The following is a 15,996-nucleotide window of genomic DNA, read 5'->3' on the forward strand; positions in this document are numbered from 1 at the left end:
ATGAACCAGCAATGCTTGATCTGATATTTACCCTAAATGAGTGGATATAAGGGAATTCAAGATGGAAGCACCCTTGAGAATGAGTGATCACAGTGTATTGAACTTTGAGTACCTGGTAGAGCTAGGAATTATCTCCCCCAAAAAAGAACTAGGAAACAAAAGGATGGCTTACCGAAAGGGAAATTATGAGGAGATGAGAAGCTTCCTAAGGGAAATACCTTGGGACACTGACCTCAGAGCTAAGTCTGTACAAGATATGATGGACTAAGTCACCTAAATGTGTCAGGGGGCAGTAAGCAGGTACATCTCGGCCCAAAAGGAAAAATCCGAGAAGCAAAAGAAGAGTCCATGGTATAATAAGGCATGTATGGAATCAAAGAAACTGAACAAAGGGGCGTGGAGGAACTTCCGGAATAACAGAACACCAGAAAGCAGAGAGAGATACCAGAGAACCAGGAATGAGTATGTCAGGGTGAGAAGAGAAGCAGAGAAAAGTTATGAAAATGATATAGCAAAGCCAAGACCGAACCAAAACCACTTCACAGTCACATCAGAAGGAAAACAACAGTGAAAGAACAGGCAGTGAAACTTAGAACACCCTCCACCTACTACCACCCTCCACTAATGTCACCCTGCACAACTGACACAATCCACTACTGCCACCCTTTACTACTGCCACCCTCCACTACTGCCACCCTAAACTACTGCCACCATCCACAAGTGCCATCCTCCATTACTGCCACACTCCACTACCACCACCCTCCACAACCACCACCCTCCACTATTGCCACCCTCCACTACCACCACCCTCCACTATTGCCACCCTCCACAACCACCACCCTCCACAACCACCACCCACCAATACTGCCACCCTCCACTACCACCACCATCCACTACTGCCACCCTCCACTACCACCACCCTCCACTACTGCCACCCTCCACAACCACCACCCTCCACAACCACCACCCTCCAATACTGCCACCCTCCAGTACCACCACCCTCCACTACTGCCACCCTCCACTACTGCCACCCTCAACTACCACCACCCTCAACTACTGCAACCCTCCACTACCACCACCCTCCACTACTGCCACCCTCCACTACTGCCACCCTCCACTACCACCACCCTCCACTACTGCCACCCTCCACTACTGCCACCCTCCACTACCACCACCCTCCACTACTGCCACCCTTCACTACCACCACCTCCACTTCTGCCACCCTACACTACCGCCACCCTCCACTACTGCCACCCTCCACTACTGCCACCCTCCACTACTGCCACCCTCCACTACTGCCACCCTCCACTACTGCCACCCTCCACTACTGCCACCCTTAACTACTGCCACCCTACACTACCACCACCCTCCACTGCTGCCACCCTCCACTACTGCCACCCTCCACTACTGCCACCCTCCACTACTGCCACCCTCCACTACTGCCACCCTTAACTACTGCCACCCTACACTACCACCACCCTCCACTGCTGCCTCCCTCCACTACTGCTACCCTATACTACTGCCACCCTCCACTACCACCACCCTCCACTACTGCCACCCTCCACTAGTGCCACCCTACACTACCACTACCCACCAATACTGCCACCCTCCACTACTGCCACCCTCCACTACGACCACCCTCCACTACTGCCACCCTTCAATAGTGCCACCTTACACTACCACTACCCTCCACTACTGCCACCCTCCACTACCACCACCCTCCACTACTGCCACCCTCCACTAGTGCCAACCTACACTACCACCACCCTCCACTATTGCCACCCTCCACTACTGCCACTCTACACTACCGCCACCCTCCACTAGTGCCACCCTCCACTACTGCCACCCTCCACTACCAACACCCTCCACTACTGCCACCCTTCACTACTGCCATCCTCCACTACAACCACCCTCCACAACCACCACCCTACACTACCACCACCCTCCACTAGTGCCACCCTCCACTACTGCCACCCTCGACTACCACCACCCTCCACTACTGCCACCCTCCACTACTGCCACCCTCCACTACCACCACCCTCCACTGCTGCCTCCCTCCACTACTGCCACCCTTTACTACTGCCACCCTCCACTATTGCCACCCTCCACAACCACCACCCTCCACAACCACCACCCTCCACTACTGCCACCCTCCACTACCACCACCATCCACTACTGCCACCCTCCACTACCACCACCCTCCACTACTGCCACCCTCCACAACCACCACCCTCCACAACCACCACCCTCCAATACTGCCACCCTCCAGTACCACCACCCTCCACTACTGCCACCCTCCACTACTGCCACCCTCAACTACCACCACCCTCAACTACTGCAACCCTCCACTACCACCACCCTCCACTACTGCCACCCTCCACTACTGCCACCCTCCACTACCACCACCCTCCACTACTGCCACCCTCCACTACTGCCACCCTCCACTATCACCACCCTCCACTACTGCCACCCTTCACTACCACCACCTCCCCTTCTGCCACCCTACACTACCGCCACCCTCCAATACTGCCACCCTCCACTACTGCCACCCTCCACTACTGCCACCCTCCACTACTGCCACCCTCCACTACTGCCACCCTCCACTACTGCCACCCTTAACTACTGCCACCCTACACTACCACCACCCTCCACTGCTGCCACCCTCCACTACTGCCACCCTCCACTACTGCCACCCTCCACTACTGCCACCCTCCACTACTGCCACCCTTAACTACTGCCACCCTACACTACCACCACCCTCCACTGCTGCCTCCCTCCACTACTGCCACCCTATACTTCTGCCACCCTCCACTACCACCACCCTCCACTACTGCCACCCTCCACTAGTGCCACCCTACACTACCACTACCCACCAATACTGCCACCCTCCACTACTACCACCCTCCACTACTACCAATTTCCACTAGTGCCACCCTCCATTACTGACACCCTCCACTACCACCACCCTCCACTACTGCCACCCTTCAATAGTGCCACCCTACACTACCACTACCCTCCACTAATGCCACCCTCCACTACCACCACCCTCCACTACTGCCACCCTCCACTAGTGCCAACCTACACTACCACCACCCTCCACTATTGCCACCCTCCACTACTGCCACTCTACACTACCGCCACCCTCCACTAGTGCCACCCTCCACTACTGCCACCCTCCACTACCAACACCCTCCACTACTGCCACCCTTCACTACTGCCACCCTCCACTACAACCACCCTCCACTACCACCACCCTACACTACCACCACCCTCCACTAGTGCCACCCTCCACTACTGCCACCCTCGACTACCACCACCCTCCACTACTGCTACCCTCCACTACTGCCACCCTCCACTACCACCACCCTCCACTACTGCCACCCTCCACTACTGCCACCCTCCACTACCACCACCCTCCACTACTGCCACCCTCCACTACTGCCACCTTACACTACCGCCACCCTCCACTACTGCCACCCTCACTACTGCCACCCTACACTACCGCCACCCACTACTGCCACCCTCCACTAATATCACCCTGCACTACTGCCACCCTCCACTACTGCCACCCTCCACTACTGCTACCCTACACTACCGCCACCCACTACTACCACCCTCCACTAATGTCACCCTGCACTACTGCCAGACTCCACTACTGCCACCCTTTCCTACTGCCACCCTCCACTACTGCCACCCTCCACTACTGCCACCCTCCACTACTGCCACCCTCCACTACTGCCACCCTGCACTACCACCACCCTCCACTACTGCCACCCTCCACTACTGCCACCTTACACTACCGCCACCCTCCACTACTGCCACCCTCACTACTGCCACCCTACACTACCGCCACCCACTACTGCCACCCTCCACTAATATCACCCTGCACTACTGCCACCCTCCACTACTGCCACCCTCCACTACTGCTACCCTACACTACCGCCACCCACTACTACCACCCTCCACTAATGTCACCCTGCACTACTGCCAGACTCCACTACTGCCACCCTTTCCTACTGCCACCCTCCACTACTGCCACCCTCCACTACTGCCACCCTCCACTACTGCCACCCTCCACTAGTGCCACCCTCCATTACTGCTACACTCCACTTCCACCACCCTCCACTACTGCCATCCTCCACTACTGCCACCCTACACTACCGCCACCCACCACTACTGCCACCCTCCACTACTGCCACCCTCCACTAGTGCCACCCTCAATTATTGCCACACTCCACTACCACCACCCTCCACTACTGTCATCCTCCACTACTGCCACCATACACTACCACCACCCACCACTACTGCCACCCTCCACTACTGCCACCCTCCACTACTGCCACCCTACACTTCCGCCACCCACCACAACTGCCACCCTCCACTACCGCCACCCTTCACTACCACAACTCTCCCTACCACCACCCTCCACTACTGCCACCCTCCACTACTGCCACCCTCCACTACTGCCAACCTCCACTACCACCACCCTCCACTACTGCTACCCTCTACTACTGCCACCCTACACTACCGCCACCCTACACTACCGCCACCCTCCACTACTGCCACCCTCCACTACTTCCACCCTCCACTACTGTGACCCTCCACTACTGCCACCTTACACTACCGCCACCCTCCGCTACTGCCACCCTCCACTACTGCCACCCTACACTACCACCACCCTCCACTACTGCCATCCTCCACTACCGCCACCCTCCACTACTGCCACCCTCCACTGCTTCCACCCTCCACTACCGTAACCCTCCACTACTGCCACCCTCCACTATCCCCAACCACCACTTCTGCCACCCTACACTACCACCAGACTACACTACTGCCACCCTCCACTGCTTCCACCCTCCAATACCACCACCCTCCACTACCACCACCCTCCACTACTGCCACACTGCACTACCTCCAGCCTCCACTACTGCCACCCTCCACTACAGCCACCCTCCACTACCGTCACCCTCCACTACTGCCACCCTCCATTACCACCACCCTCCACTACTGCCACCCTCCACTACCACCACCCTTTACTACTGCCATCCTACACTACTGCCACCCTCCACTACTGCCACCCTCCACTACTGCCTCCCTCCACTACCGTCACCCTCCACTACTGCCACCCTCCACTACCGCTACCCTCCACTACTGCCACCCTCCACTACCACCACCCTCCACTACTGCCACCCTCCACTACTGCCACCCTACACTACTGCCACCCTACACTACTGCCACCCTCCACTACTGCCACCCTCCACTACCACCACCCTCTACAACCATCACCCTCCACTATTGCCACCCTCCACTACCACCACCCTCCACTACTGCCACCCTCCACTACTGCCTCCCTCCACTACCGTCACCCTCCAATACTGCCACCCTCCACTACTGCCACCCTCCACTACTGCCTCCCTCCACTACTGCCACCCTCCACTACAGCCACCCTCCACTACCGTCACCCTCCACTACTGCCACCCTCCATTACCACCACCCTCCACTACTGCCACCCTCCACTACCACCACCCTTTACTACTGCCATCCTACACTACTGCCACCCTCTACTACTGCCACCCTCCACTACTGTCTCCCTCCACTACCGTCACCCTCCACTACTGCCACCCTCCACTACTGCCACCCTCCACTACTGCCACCCTCCACTACCACCACCCTCCACTACTGCCACCCTACACTACTGTCACCCTACACTACCACCACCCTACACTACCACCACCCTCCACTACCACCTCCCTCCAGTACTGCCACCCTACACTACCGCCACCCTCCACAACCACCACCCTCCACTACTGCCACCCTACACTACTGTCACCCTACACTACCACCACCCTACACTACCACCACCCTCCACTACCACCACCCTCCACTACTGCCACCCTACACTACAGCCACCCTCCACTACCGTCACCCTCCACTACTGCCACCCTCCACTACCACCACCCTCCACTACTGCCACCCTCCACTACTACCACCCTCCACTACTGCCACCCTCCAATACTGCCACCCTCCAATACTGCCACCCTCCACTACTGCCACCCTCCACTACCGCCACCCTCCACTACCGCCACCCTCCACTACTGCCTCCCTCCACTACCGTCACCCTCCACTACTGCCACCCTCCACTACTGCCACCCTCCACTACAGTCACCCTCAACTACTGCAACCCTCCACTACTGCTACCCTCCACTACTGTCACCCTCCACTACTGCCACCCTCCACTACTGCTACCCTCCACTACCACCACCCTTTACTACTGCCATCCTACACTACTGCCACCCTCCACTACTGCCACCCTCCACTACCACCACCCTCCACTACTGCCACCCTACACTACAGCCACCCTCCACTACCGTCACCCTCCACTACTGCCACCCTCCACTACCTCCACCCTCCACTACTGCCACCCTCCACTACTACCACCCTCCACTACTGCCACCTTCCACTACTGCCACCCTCCACTACTGCCACCCTCCACTGCTTCCACCCTCCACTACTGCAACCCTCCACTACTGCAACCCTCCACTACTGCCACCCTCCACTACCACCACCCTCCACTACTGACACCCACCACTACTGCCACCCTCCACTACCACCACCCACCACTACTGCCACCCTCCACTACCACCACCCTCCACTACTGCCAATCTACACTCCCACCACCCTCCACTACTGCCATCCTCCACTACCGCCACCCTCCACTACTGCCACCCTCCACTACTGCCACCCTACACTACCACCACCCTCCACTACTGCCATCCTCCACTACCGCCACCCTCCACTACTGCCACCCTCCACTACTGCCATCCCCCACTACTGCCATCCTCCACTACTGCCACCCTCCACTGCTTCCACCCTCTACTGCTTCCACCCTCCACTACCGCAACCCTCCACTACTGCCACCCTCCACTATCCCCATCCACCACTTCTGCCACCCTACACTACCACCAGACTACACTACTGCCACCCTCCACTGCTTCCACCCTCCAATACCACCACCCTCCACTAGTAGTAGGGTGTAAGCGCCACAGACGATATTTTTTTTCAGACCAAATATCGTGTGTAGCGCTTGGGGGTTTTCAGGTCAAATATCGTGTGTAGCGCTTCGGGGTTTTCAGGTCAGAAATATCGTGTGTAGCGCTTTAGGGTTTTCAGGCGACTTTTGGGAGTCACAGATTTGGAATTAAGGAATTCTTATGAGGAAAATAATTATTGAGATTTTAGAAGTTTGTTAAGGTTTCTTATGATGTAAATAATGTCATACGAGTTTGTTAAAAAGTTCTTATGGGAGAATTTTTTTCAGAGTTCCTACCCATTATAAAACAGATATTTAGGCTGTATATGTTTAAGTTGGATTCTTACTTAGAAACTAGTATATCTGAATCATTTCACAGCCGTCCCCCATCATCTCCCGCTCGTACCTCACCCTGCATCCCCCACTTGTACCTCACCCCCCTCCCTCCCCCCTTACCTCGCAATCTGTCGCCTCACCTGTGTTTACTTTAGACGTCAGCCAGACACGGCCTTCAGGTCACCTCGGTAATCGTATCTCATCTTCTCCATAATAATATCTGGACCGTCCCTCTCTCTCTCTCTCTCTCCTCCTATTTCCTTACAGCTATTTTCAGAGTCTATTTCCTTACAGCTATTTTCAGAGTTTCAAATAATCATAGAAGTTTATTTATATGTTTATGACCGAATTTGTAAAAGACCTTTTTTCAGAGAATATTGTCTTAGATGTTTTGTTAAGGAAAACAGACAACTTAGCCATAACATTTAGTTTTATATCCATTTACGGCTATTTCATCTGTAAAGACCAAATTGAACAGAGCCCAGTTTTAAGCTCATATTTCATCAGAGTCCAGTTTATACCGAAAATTCGCCAGAGTCTACTTTGAGCAATATTCGTCAGAGACAGTTTTAGCTCATATTTCATCAGAGACCATTTTATACCTAAAAATGAACAGAGTCCACTTTGTGAGCAAATTAGTCAGAGACAGTATTTAGCTCATATTTCATCAGAGTCCCGTTTATGCTCAAATTCGCCAGAGTCTACTTTGAGAGCAATATTCGTCAGAGACAGTTTTAGCTCATATTTCATCAGAGACCATTTTATACCTAAAAATGAACAGAGTCCACTTTGTGAGCAAATTAGTCAGAGACAGTATTTAGCTCATATTTCATCAGAGTCCAGTTTATACCTAAAAATGAACAGAGTCCACTTTGAGAGCAAAATTCGTCAGTCTACTTTGTGAGCAAAATTAGTCAGAGACAGTATTTAGCTCATATTTCATCAGAGTCCAATTATCAACAGAAATTCGTCAGAGACTACTTTGTGAGCAAAATTAGTCAGAGACAGTATTCAGCTCATATTTCATCAGAGTCCAATTATCAACAGAAATTCGCCAGAGTCTACTTTGAGAGCAAATTTCATCAGTGTCCTGTAATCTGTGAAAATTTGACAGAGACCATTTTATACCTAATTTTCGTCAGAGACCATTTTATACCTAAAAATGAACAGAGTCTACTTTAATAGCAAAATTCATCAGAGTCCAGTTTTCTAGCAAATTTCATCAGTGTCCTGTAATCTGTGAAAATTTGACAGAGTCCAGTTCTTGATCGAAATTCATCAGAGTCCAGTTTTCTAGCAAAATTCGCCAGAGTCTACTTTGTGCCAAAATATTCAGAGTCCAGTTCATGATCGAAATTAATCAGAGTCCAATTAAAGACCCAAATTTGGCAGAGACCACATTTTCGCTACTAGCAGTCCAATCCCCCTGAAATTTTAAACAGTCATATTTCAGACGTAGTAAATAAGATCAAGTCAGTTACAGAGCTCCAGCTCTTGTCCCCCTGTATTTGCATATTTTCTCTATATTCACTGTGTTCTTCGTATTCTCATCCGTGTTCACTCCATGTTCTACAAATGTTCACAGTCCCATTCAGTTCATATTTTCACAAGTATCTCCATTTTTTCTGTAATCTTTCTCTTAGTCTCATTATGTTCTCTACAAAGTCTAGTCATATTTTCTATGTTTTCATGTTCATCACATGTTCTCTTTACAACTTTTATACTCAATATTCATGCTAACTTCCATATTTTGTGTTCTTTGTCAATATTCATGTTCCTCTACAAGTTCATATTCCCAGCATGTTCACTGTATTCATCAACTTTTCTTACATGTGTTCTTTGCCATGTTCCCCTTACATGTTATCTACGTTCCTTAACTAAAAAAATCTTTCGCCAATCAACTAAAAACATAGTCACTTTCGTCATTTCTCAACTAAACCTATTATCCAGTCAACTAAAAATAGTCAGAAATAGCCTCGTTCAACACTGTTCTTAACTAAAACAACCTTTCTCTTAGCTGAAAATTGTCAAAGGAAACTTCTTTCAGCACTTTCTTAACAGCCGCTATGTTTCATCAGGAAAAAATTGTCAAAGGAAACTTTCCAAAACTGTTCATAACTAGCTTTTATCCATCGTCAATCAACTAAAAATAATAACTTTCATCATTTCTTAACTAAACTTATTCCCCAGTCATCAGAAAATAACCGTGTTCATCATGTTTCATTGTCATTTCATAACTAGCTTTTATCCATCGTCAATCAACTAAAAATAATAACTTTCATCATTTCTTAACTAAACTTATTCCCCAGTCATCAGAAAATAACCGTGTTCATCATGTTTCATTGTCATTTCATAACTAAAATTATCTGCCAATCATCAGAAAAAGTCACTTTCATCATTTCTTAACTAAACTTATTCCCCAGTCATCAGAAAATAACCGTGTTCTTCATGTTTCATTGTCATTTCTTATCTAAAAATTATCCGCCAATCATCAGAAAAAGTCATGTTCATCATGTTTTGGCTTTTGCTCAACTAAAAGTATTCATCGGTCAACTAAAATAGTTACTTCATCATGTTTCCTTGTCATTTCTTAACTGAAATATCACTTCTCTCATCTGAAAATAGTCAAGATTAACCTCATTCAACACCGTTTTAACTAAAACAGCCTTTCGCTTAGCTAAAAATTGTCAAAGGAATCTTTTCAGCACTGTTCATAACTAACTTTATCCATCGTCAAGTCAGAAAATATAGTCAAAGATATCTATCATCGTCGTTCTTAACTGACATTTATACTTTGTGGAGCACTAAAAATAGTCAAATGTAACTTTTTCAACACTTTCGTAACTAAAATTATATGTCGCTAAGTAAGAAAAATAGTCAAAGGTGCTCTCCGTTACACCAAAGTTACTCTTCGAGAAATCAAAGACACTCTTCAATACATCAAGGACTTACTCAAAGACACCAAAGTTACACTCTAAGACATCCTTCGAGACATCAAAGACTTCCTTAAGACCTCAATGGGACTCTTCCATTCATCAAAGACATTCTCTATGCCCTCAAAGTTATTCTCAGCACAATCAAAAGTTATTCCAAGACAACAAAAGTTATTCTCAGAACAATCAAAAGTTATTCCAAGGCAACAAAAGTTATTCTCAGCACAATCAAAAGTTATTCCAAGACAGCAAAAGTTATTCTCAGAACAATCAAAAGTTATTCCAAGGCAACAAAAGTTATTCTCAGAACAATCAAAAGTTATTCCAAGACAGCAAAAGTCATTCTCAGAGCTATCAAAATTATTCTCGGAGTCATCAAAGGTATTCTCTAACTCACTTTGGTCATTAAAGTTAATTTCTATGTTATAAACGTTTGTCTCAGAGACATCTAAAGTTAATCTTAGAGTTATCAAATGTAATCTCTAACTCACTTTTGTTCATCAAAGTTGATCTCAGAGTTAACAAAGGTAATCTCTAACTCACTCTCAGTCATCAAAGTTAATCCAAGAGACGTCAAAGTTAATCCAAGACATCATCTTTCATCAAAGATATTCTCTCTAAGCCATCAATGTTCTTCTCTAAGACATAAAAGTTATTCTCAGCACAATCAAAAGTTATTCCGAGACAACAAAAGTTATTCTCAGAACAATCAAAAGTTATTCCAAGACAACAAAAGTCATTCTCAGAGCTATCAAAATTATTCTCGGAGTCATCAAAAGGTATTCTCTAACTCACTTTGGTCATTAAAGTTAATTTCTATGTTATAAAAGTTTGTCTCAGAGACATCTAAAGTTAATCTTAGAGTTATCAAATGTAATCTCTAACTCTCTTTTGTTCATCAAAGTTGATCTCAGAGTTAGCAAAGGTAATCTCTAACTCACTCTCGTTCATCAAAGTTGTTTCAAAGACATCAAAGTTATTCAAAGAGCTAACAAAAGTTATTCTCAGAGTCACCTTCGTTCTTCAGAGAAACTTTCCAAAACATCTTTATTCATCAAAGTTATTCTCAGAGGCATAAAAGTCATTCTCAGAGCTATCAAACTTGTTCTCAAAGTCATCAAACTTATTCACAGAGTCATCAAAGTTAATCTAAGACATCATTTTTCATCAAAGATATTCTCTCTAAACCATCAATGTTCTTCTCTAAGACATAAAAGTTATTCTCAGAGTCACCTTCGTTCGTCAGAGAAACTTTCAAAACATCTTTGTTCATCAAACTTGTTTTCAAAGTCATCAAAAGTTAATCTAAGACATCTTCTTTCATCAAAGTTATTTTCAGAGACATCTAAAGTTATTCTCAGAGCTATCAAACTTGTTCTCAGAGTCATCAAATGTTATTCTCGAAGTCATCAAAGTTATTTTCAGAGACATCTAAAGTTAATTTCTATGTTATAAAGTTATTCTCAGAGACATCTAAAGTTAATCTTGGTCATCAAAGTTATTTTCAGAGACATCTAAAGTTAATTTCTATGTTATAAAGTTATTCTCAGAGACATCTAAAGTTAATCTTGGTCATCAAAGTTGTTCTCTAAACATCAATGTTGTTCTCCAAGACATCAAAGATGTTCTCAAAATCATAAAAGTTATTCCCAGAGCTATCAAAGTTAATCTCAGAGTTATCCAAAGATATTCTCATGTCCACAAAAGTTATTCCAAGAGACGTCAAAGTTGTTTCAAAGACATCAAAGTTAATCTCAGAGTTATCCAAAGACATTCTCAGAGACATCTAAAGTTATTCTCTAAGACATCAAAGTTGTTCTAAGAGTTATCAAAAGTTATTCTCAGTCATGATATGTTATTCTCTAACTCACTTCCATTCATCAAAGACATTCTCTAAGTCCTGAAAGTTATTCTCTAAGACAACAAAGTCTTTCTCAGAGCTACCAAAGATGTTCTCTAAATCATAAAAGTTAATCTTAACTCACCTTCGTTCATTAGAGAAACTTTCCAATCCATATTCGTTGACCAGAGTTATTCTCAGAGTCATCAAAGCGATCTCTAATTCATCTTCGTTCTCCAAAGTTGTTCTCTAAGACACCTTCGTTCATCAAAGAAACTCTCCTTCTTCCATCATGTTATTCTTTAAGACATCTTCAGTCATAAAATTTTCTCTCCAAAATGTAACTAGTTCAGCTTTTCATACCAAACCTGCATTTCTGTTAAAATATATTTTCTTAGTTGCTTTACCCTAAAACTGTTCTCTGAACTACACTGTTCAAACCTACGTAACCTATCCTCTCCACCCAATGTTACTTAGTTAACGTAACGTTCCTAAACCTAGCTTTACCTATCCTAACATACCTTACCTTACCTTCCCTATCTTACCTAACTTTACCTATCCTAACATAACTTACCTTACCTTCCCTAACTTAACCTAACTTTACCTATCCTAACTTAACTTGCCTTTCATAACCTAACTTTACCTATCCTAACATAACTTACCTTACCTTCCCTATCTTACCTAACTTTACCTATCCTAACATAACTTACCTTACCTTCCCTAACTTAACCTAACTTTACCTATCCTAACTTAACTTACCTAACTTATTCTGCTTAACATAACTTACCTTACCTTCCCTATCTTACCTAACTTTACCTATCCTATCCTAACCTAACTTGTCTTACCTAACTTAATCTTACTTTCCCAAACTGATGTATCCTAACTTATCTAGTCCAACCAGACATGATCTAACTTAAGTATTCCTTCTTGTCTTTGTGTTTCGTCAATCATTGTCTCATATTCATTTACTCATTTCATTAGTTAATTTCTCAAATGGTCACTTATGCATTTCAAGTGCTATTTGTTAGAGATTGGATATTTAAGCATTTCAAAGAATTATAATTTCTCAAATGGACGTTTTTGCATTTCAAGTGCTATTTGTTAGAGATTGAATATTTAAGCATTTCAAAGAATTTTTGTTATATATGGGCATTTACTCATTTCAAGGGATAATTTCTCAAATGGACGTTTTTGCATTTCAAGTGTTATTTGTTTAAGATTGGGTATTTAACCATTTCAAAGGATTTTTGTTATATATGGGAACTTACTCGTTTCAAGGGCTAATTTCTCAAATGGTCATTTTTGCAGATCAAGTGTTATTTGTTTAAGATTGGGTATTTAACCATCTCAAAGGATTTTTGTTATATATGGGAACTTACTCGTTTCAAGGGCTAATTTCTCAAATGGTCATTTTTGCAGATCAAGGGTTATTTGCTAAAGTTCATCAAGTTGCCCATAAGTTGTATTAGTAGGTTCTATCTTATGTTCTTATTTCCCAACCCCTTAACCTAACCTCTTGTAATCTTAGTGTATTTAGTAGGTTCTATCTTATGTTCTTATTCCCCAACCCTTTAACCTAACCTTTCAGATGTAGTTTGTTGAATATATTATCCTTTTCCTAACCTTTTAGATGTAGTTTGTTGAATATATTATCCTTTTCCTAACCTTTCAGATGTAGTTTTGTTTCTCCTTTTTGTATATTTTTACCCAAACCCACCATCCCACTTAACCTTCTTTCCTTCTTTACTTTGTTTTCACATATAAGTTCATTCTTTATCATAGTAATAATAAAATTACAATAGTAAAGAATCAGATCTACTAAGACTTGAAATTGAGAAACAAGAGCTCAAGGGAGTGAGAGCATGAAAAGAAGAGCAAGGAGTAAGAGAGAGGGGGCGGAAGAAAATGGGACCAAAGAAGAGAGAATGAGAGAGAGTGTGGGCATGGGAGCACTAAGACTTGAATTGAGAAAAAGAAAAACTAAGTGAATGAGAATGAGGGTGTGAGAATGGGAGCAATAAGACTTGAATTTGAGAAACAAGAGAGCATTTGAGCAAATGAGGGAGAGAGGGGGGGAGGAAGAGAGAGAATAAGGGAGAGAGATAGAAAAGGAGGGTTAGAAGGAGTAGGAGAATCAAAGTAAAGAAGGAAAGATGGTTTGGGTAAAAATATACAAAAAGGAGAAACAAAACTACATCTGAAAGGTTAGGAAAAGGATAATATATTCAACAAACTACATCTGAAAGGTTAGGAAAAGGATAATATATTCAACAAACTACATCTGAAAGGTTAGGTTAAAGGGTTGGGGAATAAGAACATAAGATAGAACCTACTAAATACACTAAGATTACAAGAGGTTAGGTTAAGGGGTTGGGAAATAAGAACATAAGATAGAACCTACTAATACAACTTATGGGCAACTTGATGAACTTTAGCAAATAACCCTTGATCTGCAAAAATGACCATTTGAGAAATTAGCCCTTGAAACGAGTAAGTTCCCATATATAACAAAAATCCTTTGAGATGGTTAAATACCCAATCTTAAACAAATAACACTTGATCTGCAAAAATGACCATTTGAGAAATTAGCCCTTGAAACGAGTAAGTTCCCATATATAACAAAAATCCTTTGAAATGGTTAAATACCCAATCTTAAACAAATAACACTTGAAATGCAAAAACGTCCATTTGAGAAATTATCCCTTGAAATGAGTAAATGCCCATATATAACAAAAATTCTTTGAAATGCTTAAATATTCAATCTCTAACAAATAGCACTTGAAATGCAAAAACGTCCATTTGAGAAATTATAATTCTTTGAAATGCTTAAATATCCAATCTCTAACAAATAGCACTTGAAATGCATAAGTGACCATTTGAGAAATTAACTAATGAAATGAGTAAATGAATATGAGACAATGATTGACGAAACACAAAGACAAGAAGGAATACTTAAGTTAGATCATGTCTGGTTGGACTAGATAAGTTAGGATACATCAGTTTGGGAAAGTAAGATTAAGTTAGGTAAGACAAGTTAGGTTAGGATAGGATAGGTAAAGTTAGGTAAGATAGGGAAGGTAAGGTAAGTTATGTTAAGCAGAATAAGTTAGGTAAGTTAAGTTAGGATAGGTAAAGTTAGGTTAAGTTAGGGAAGGTAAGGTAAGTTATGTTAGGATAGGTAAAGTTAGGTAAGATAGGGAAGGTAAGGTAAGTTATGTTAGGATAGGTAAAGTTAGGTTATGAAAGGCAAGTTAAGTTAGGATAGGTAAAGTTAGGTTAAGTTAGGGAAGGTAAGGTAAGTTATGTTAGGATAGGTAAAGTTAGGTAAGATAGGGAAGGTAAGGTAAGGTATGTTAGGATAGGTAAAGCTAGGTTTAGGAACGTTACGTTAACTAAGTAACATTGGGTGGAGAGGATAGGTTACGTAGGTTTGAACAGTGTAGTTCAGAGAACAGTTTTAGGGTAAAGCAACTAAGAAAATATATTTTAACAGAAATGCAGGTTTGGTATGAAAAGCTGAACTAGTTACATTTTGGAGAGAAAATTTTATGACTGAAGATGTCTTAAAGAATAACATGATGGAAGAAGGAGAGTTTCTTTGATGAACGAAGGTGTCTTAGAGAACAACTTTGGAGAACGAAGATGAATTAGAGATCGCTTTGATGACTCTGAGAATAACTCTGGTCAACGAATATGGATTGGAAAGTTTCTCTAATGAACGAAGGTGAGTTAAGATTAACTTTTATGATTTAGAGAACATCTTTGGTAGCTCTGAGAAAGACTTTGTTGTCTTAGAGAATAACTTTCAGGACTTAGAGAATGTCTTTGATGAATGGAAGTGAGTTAGAGAATAACAT

The sequence above is a fragment of the Procambarus clarkii genome, chromosome 7 (assembly GCF_040958095.1).
Source record: "Procambarus clarkii isolate CNS0578487 chromosome 7, FALCON_Pclarkii_2.0, whole genome shotgun sequence".
NCBI lineage: Eukaryota > Metazoa > Arthropoda > Malacostraca > Decapoda > Cambaridae > Procambarus > Procambarus clarkii.